General features: G+C 46.3%; 1 protein-coding gene across 1 annotated transcript in view; it reads right to left on the bottom strand.

The window, feature by feature from the left end:
• Positions 1 to 5,891: 5,891 nt before the first annotated feature.
• The window catches only part of LOC102938571 (acyl-CoA dehydrogenase family member 11), a 48,329-nt gene continuing 47,960 nt past the window's right edge, over positions 5,892 to 6,260 (bottom strand). Inside the window, exon 15 of the mRNA XM_043529934.1 lies at positions 5,892 to 5,943. The gene's annotated coding sequence lies outside the window, so the exon portion shown is untranslated. The remainder of the gene's footprint in view (positions 5,944 to 6,260) is intronic.

Genomic DNA, 6,260 nt, shown 5'->3' with positions numbered 1-6,260 from the left:
GTTGTGATTAGGGTGACCACCCATCCCTTCGCTTAAGCGATGTCTCCTGACCATTTTAAACATTAAAGTGATGCTTATCATAATTGCATTGTATACTGGAGGGCAGCAGAAATCTACACGTGATACGCTAAGGTAAATCGTGTTTCCCTAAAATGTCCCTTAAAATAAAGCGCTGTCCCTTATTTTTCTTGTGGCTTTCCCTTATTTCCATCCAACAAAGGTGGTCGCCCTAGCTGTGACTGCAGCTTGAGCTGATATACCCAACCTAGCTTTAATCTCGCTAGCTTGGGTATGGGAACAGTGAAGCTGCTGGTTTGGGACTGAGTTGTATAGCCCAGGCCAATGCTTGCAATGACGCAACTTCACTGCTCCGGGGGCAAGCTCTCCATAAAAGATCAAACCATAGGACCGTCTATACAATAGCCTTCCTCTGGCAGCAGCCAATACCTGTTGTTGCAGAGTAAGAAGGAAAAAACATCCATGATGTGAAATTTTGCAGGGCTCAGGGGAGATCCTGACCCTCACCAGCGATCAATGAATGCCCTCATGCATGAGGATTAGTTACCCGGATCTTCGCTACGGTGTCTAGAATACCTACAAGTGCTTTACAAAGGTATGTGTCAGAGGCTGGCCGTGCACAACCTCTGCAACACCAAGGGTGCCAATGGCAACTTGCCAGAAACCTGAGGGCTAAAGGGTTTGTCCCATCAATGGTAACAAGGAGGCAACTGAAGAGAGTGCTCATTGAGATGGGAAGGGAAGGAGGCAGTTGCCCATTTCTGTCTGGGGCATAGGCGGAAGGTAGCAGCAATGTGAAGCACATGGCAGTGCTTGTAATCAGTATCCTAGACCTGGGCTCTGATTACGCTACAGACTTCTGCTGGCACAGGTACATCAGCCGGGGGTGTAAAGAAGTCTCTACAGCAGATGCAAATATACCAGCAAAGCTGTGCTTTTACTGGGATAGCTTGCTTTGCTTGTGGGGGGTTGTTTTACTTTAGCTGGATCCACACTAGGAGCACTTTGCCAGTATTATATACTGGTGTTCCTATACCAGTAAACTGTTCCTAGTGTGGACGTGGCCGTAGTGATTTAAGGATGAATATTCTGCACCACTGATGGAGGCGAAAGCTGCATCCAGCTAATGTTCCCATGCAACCTAAGACATTAACATTTATCTTGTGAAGAGAGAAGCTATTGCTCCAAACTGAGGCTAACTCCATTGCCATGAGCTCTTTAACGCTCCCTAAGTACGGACAGAGATGGGCAGAAGGGCCCTTGGCTTAACGTCTCATCCAACCACAGTGGAGGAAGGAAAACACCTTGCATTCATTTAACGGACGACTTACTGCCAGGACAGCCATATGTAACTGGAAGAGAAGATAAAAACCTAGTCAAAATCTAAGTGCCTCGAGTAATGAAGGACTAAATACATTCAATGGTTTGCAAGTCAGGGCTTTTCATACATTCCCTTGCTAATTCAGATGCACTTGGGTGCAACATCAGTGACACCCTGTGGCCAGTTTTATTAACTACATCAGGAGTCGGCAATCTTCGACACAAGGCCTACCAGGGTAATCCGCTGGCGGCCGCGAGACATTTTCTTTATGTTGACCATCTGCAGGCACGGCCCCCTGCAGCTACCAGTGGCCGCGGTTTGCCATTCCCGGCCAATGGGAGCTGCGGGAAGCGGCGGCCAGCACATCCCTGCAGCCCGCCGCTTTCCGCAGCTCCCATTGGTCAGGAATGGGAGCTGCGGGGGGCCGCATCAACGTAGACAAAACATCTCGCGGCCCGCCAGCGGATTACCCTGGTGGGCCGCGTGCTGAAGGTAGCCGACCCCGAACAACAATCACATTTTTCGAAAGATCTATAAATAAGGCCCTACCAAATTAACGGCCATGAAAAACACATCACAGACCGTGAAATTTGTCTCCCCCAGTGAAATCTGGTCTTTTGTGTGCTTTTACCCTATACTATACCGATTTCAAGGGGGGAGACCAGCATTTCTCAGATTGGAGGTACCTACCCAAAAGGGAGTTGTGTGGGGGTCACAAGATTATTTTAGGGGGGGAGTCATCGTATTGCCACCCTTACTTCTATGCTGCCTTCAGAGCTGGGCGGCCAGAGAGTGGCGGCTGCTGGCTGAAGGCCCAGCTCCGCAGGCAGCAGCGCCCAGGAGTGGCAATCCCAGACCAGGCCATCCTTCCTTCTGCGCTGCTGCTGGGGGCGGCTCTGTCTTCAGAGCTGGGCTCCTGGCCAGCAGCCGCCGCTCTCCAGCTGCCCAGCTCTGAAGGCAGCACTGCTGTCTGCAGCAGTAAGCTTAGCAGTACAGCACCACCCCCTACAGTAACCTTGCGACCCTCCCCTCACCTCCTTTTTGGGTCAGGACCCCTACAATTACAACACAGGGAAATTTCAGATTTAAATAGCTGAAATCATGAAATTTACTATTTTTTAAATCCCATGACCATGAAATTGACCAAAATGGATCAATCTGTGAATTTGGTAGGGCCCTATCTATAAAATAGCTGTACATCCAGTCTTGCCTCACAGTGTTCTCGCTTAACAGATTCCTTCTATTTAAAGCTACTTGATACTGGCACCCTTCTCTATTCAAGTCCAATGTAAGATCCCTTTTTTATTATGAATCTCACTGTTTTTACCCCACCTGCCATTAGCTACGAGGTTTCAGTCTTTGATCTCTGATATGGACTTCATCACAGACACCTAACACCTTGTTCACCTATGGACTGCACTATGGCAAGGAACTGTACTTGACACTAGCCTTGTAAACCACTTGAAAGCGTTGGCTAGAGAAAGCATTAGTTCACTTGCCGACTGAAACAAAGGAGCTGCCTCAGTAGATCAAACCAGTGACCCACCTGGCCTAGTACCATCTCCATGACGCTGACTAGCACCAGGTGCTTCAAAGGAATGTGCAAAAAACCTGGGAGTGGATAATTATGGAATAACTGCTCACAGGAGTTTTTTCCTAATCCCTATCAGTTAGAAGTTGATTTATGTGCTGAAGTATGAGGGTTTGAATCTCTTCTAAATGGTGGAGACCATTATCTATTTAAAGCTGACTGTTTGATTTGTCGGTAAGCAAGTATTTGAGTTCAGAACATTTCACATCATTTCATCTACGACAACAGTAGAATTGACATAGACAAGCGTCAGTCTGATCAGCAGTGCAGATATTGACAAGAATCCATCTGATTTAGGTAAGAGTCATTCAGATATAGATGACAGTCTGATGAACAACGCTGATACGCAGAGAGCAATCAGCACTTTGTATTTACAGGTCAGATTTTCCTCAGATTGCGTAAGTGAGGGCTGGGATTACTTAAAAATGTGCATTTACTCTGAAACCAGGTACTCAAGCCTTGTATTTGAAAGAATACAAAAAGGAAAGGAAATCTAAACTCAGGGCAGGTCTACACTTAAAAACGTTGCATTGGCACAGCCACACGCCGCCGTAGTGTTTAAGTCAAGACGCTCTTAGGTCTTCCGTTGGCAGAGCTAATCCACCTCCCTGAGAGGCAGTAGCTCTATCAATCGGAGAAGCTTTTCTTTCAGCATAGCGCTGTCTGTCTACATGGGGTGGGGGGTGGTTGGTTAGTATAACGATGTCGCTCAGGGGTATGGATTTTTCACACCCCTGAGCAATGTAGTTACACCGATATAAGTCTGAGGTGTAGACCTGGCCTCTGTATGGAAAACAGAGATGACAACAAAATGAAGAAAAAGGAAAGAGGAAAGAAAGGCAAGGAGACGGTAAAAGAAGGGGTGAAGGAAAGAGGGAGCAGAGAAGAATATGGCAAAGAACAAAGGCAGGGAGAGAGATTTGCTCTGACTGACAGAATCTGCATCCATCCATTAAAGGATGTGAATGTAGAACAGAGAATGCAGGGGAGAACCCTGCAGCCTGCAAATTAGTGTGGAAACCATTCACAACAAGCAGGTCTAGACACTAATAATGGTTACTACGCTACGCTACCCAAAGGAGTAAGAGTCCACGTCACAAACACACAGAGCAGCTTTCCTTCCTTCCCTGTGGCACAGATCTCTATTGTGTACTTGTTCTGTATGTACAGTTTCCACTGGGATCACTGGCGAATATATAGCAGAGATGCCCCCTGCAGGAATGCACAAGGAAAACTAGAGCGGAATTTTGCCCATTGTTAGTGAAGAAAGATTATATTACCAAAATATCAAACAAAAACTTACATAGTTCTTTTCCAAAGCATCAAAACAGCCCTGAATCCTGCCAGGAAAGAAATGTTAGTAACTAGTCATGCCAGTCTAGCAGCAGGAAATCCTCACTTATTAGATGGAGTTTAGAGTGCACATTTACAAGCGTTAAGCAGTACGGAGCTGACAGCATTTTTAGCTTGTAACGCCCTCTTCAGGTCACTCAGCAATTAAGGGTCTCTTCTCCCCTCCATATGTGTGCACAGTTTATACACTAAGGCTCTGGTCCTGTGAACACTTCTTACCAGGCGTCCTGGGACTACTCAGAATAGTAAGCCCTAGACTGGGTAGTAATGGCCAGATCGTTGGCCCCATTCTGGCCTCTTTGTGCTGATGGATCCAGCCAGCTGGGTGTTCCTTTGGCATAGCTCTGAGGAAGGAGGCATGGCTGGAGTGCTGCTGCAGTCATGATTTTAGGCTGCTCTAAACTATCCTGAGACAGTGCAGAACTGGCCCCAGGACTGGAGAACTGCATATGGCTCCTCTGCAGCCTCCTCATCTGAGCCTGGTGTTTACAGGACACAGCAGATAGCTGAGCCATAAGTATTTGCAGGATTGGGCTCTTACAGTATTGAAGCAACACAGAAGTGCTGAAGTGAGCTGTAGCTCACGAAAGCTTATGCTCAAATAAATGTGTTAGTCTCTAAGGTGCCACAAGTCCTCCTTTTCTTTTTACAGAAGTGCTACACTCCCTATAACAACTCCCTCTCCAGATAGGAAGGAGTAATGCCATGTTTCTGAAACCTGAAGAAGAGCTCTGTATACGCTTGAAAGCTTGTCTCTCTCACCAACAGAAGTTGGTCCAACACAAGATATTACCTCACCCACCTTTCTCTCTCTGTTTCTGAAATGCATTTATTAACGAGAACTCTAGAAAGCTAAGGGCCTAGTTATGCCCCCAGAAACAGACACAACTTCCACTGAAGAGAAAAAACGGCACATACTAGTTAAAAATCAATCAAGCATAAAAATCACTGAAAAACTAGAAATAGCAAATACGTAACCTATGGAAACAAGTAACCTCACAACTTTGTTTAGAGTGAGCCTCATTCCTCCCTTACCTGCTTTGTTTGTTCAGTTGAGGGCCTGACCCCGCTCTCATTGAGGTCAATAAGATCACATTTACATTGGAAGCTCGTTGGCGAGGGACCATGTCTTCATTATATACGGTGCCAAGCACACACAGCTTTTATAATAAATCAGTGGGCACTGCTTTGGCAAATCCAGTATCATTGGCCCTGAAGGATTTCAAATTTAGGAAGTAAAGGCCTATGGTACAATGCCATATTGCTGTTCAGCATAATCTTATCATAGGACTTGTCTACACGAACAGTTACACTGCGGAAAACTGAGATTAAATCAACCCCACGTAAGCTTGCTGCAGTCTAACTGCCTGAGTGCACCCTGCTGACGTGGGTTAACAGCTCTTTAATGCACCTTGAATTCGTACCATTTCAAAGAAGACTAGATCGAAGCGCTCCAGCAAACCGTCCATGCGTACCAGCAGGGTGCACACGGACATTGGAGTGCAGCAGACTAGTCCAGGATAGATTCATACCCCAGCTTGTCGTGGTCTAATTGTTCGTGTAGGCAAGCCCTAAGTTTCACTGTTATTCACTTACCACTTGACTATCTGCACTGACCCCAGGCAGCTCTTATCTTCCCGAAGGATTTTTAGACAGAGATCTGCAAAACAAAAGTTAGCATCTAGTTACAAAGCGTATCTGGAGCCACTGGGCAAACACTGAAATCAAGTCAGTCATCAACGTATGAAGTATTTTATCTGGAAACACTTCCTGAGCTGGAAGAATGGTTTTAACAGCATCCCAGGTGGGCTGACACAGGCTCACTGCTGTAGTTTACAGTGCCAAAGACCTTTGCTGAAATACACTGAACTCTTCCAGGAAAAAGTACTGGGATTACGGATTTACTGAGTGTGGCTTCTTTTAGAAATGCCAGCAACTTCCTTTCCCCTCAATCCCCATTCTCATCTTATTCTGGCA

The sequence above is a fragment of the Chelonia mydas genome, chromosome 15, assembly GCF_015237465.2.
Source record: "Chelonia mydas isolate rCheMyd1 chromosome 15, rCheMyd1.pri.v2, whole genome shotgun sequence".
Lineage (NCBI taxonomy): Eukaryota > Metazoa > Chordata > Testudines > Cheloniidae > Chelonia > Chelonia mydas.
This window is presented reverse-complemented; position numbering and strand designations above follow the sequence as displayed.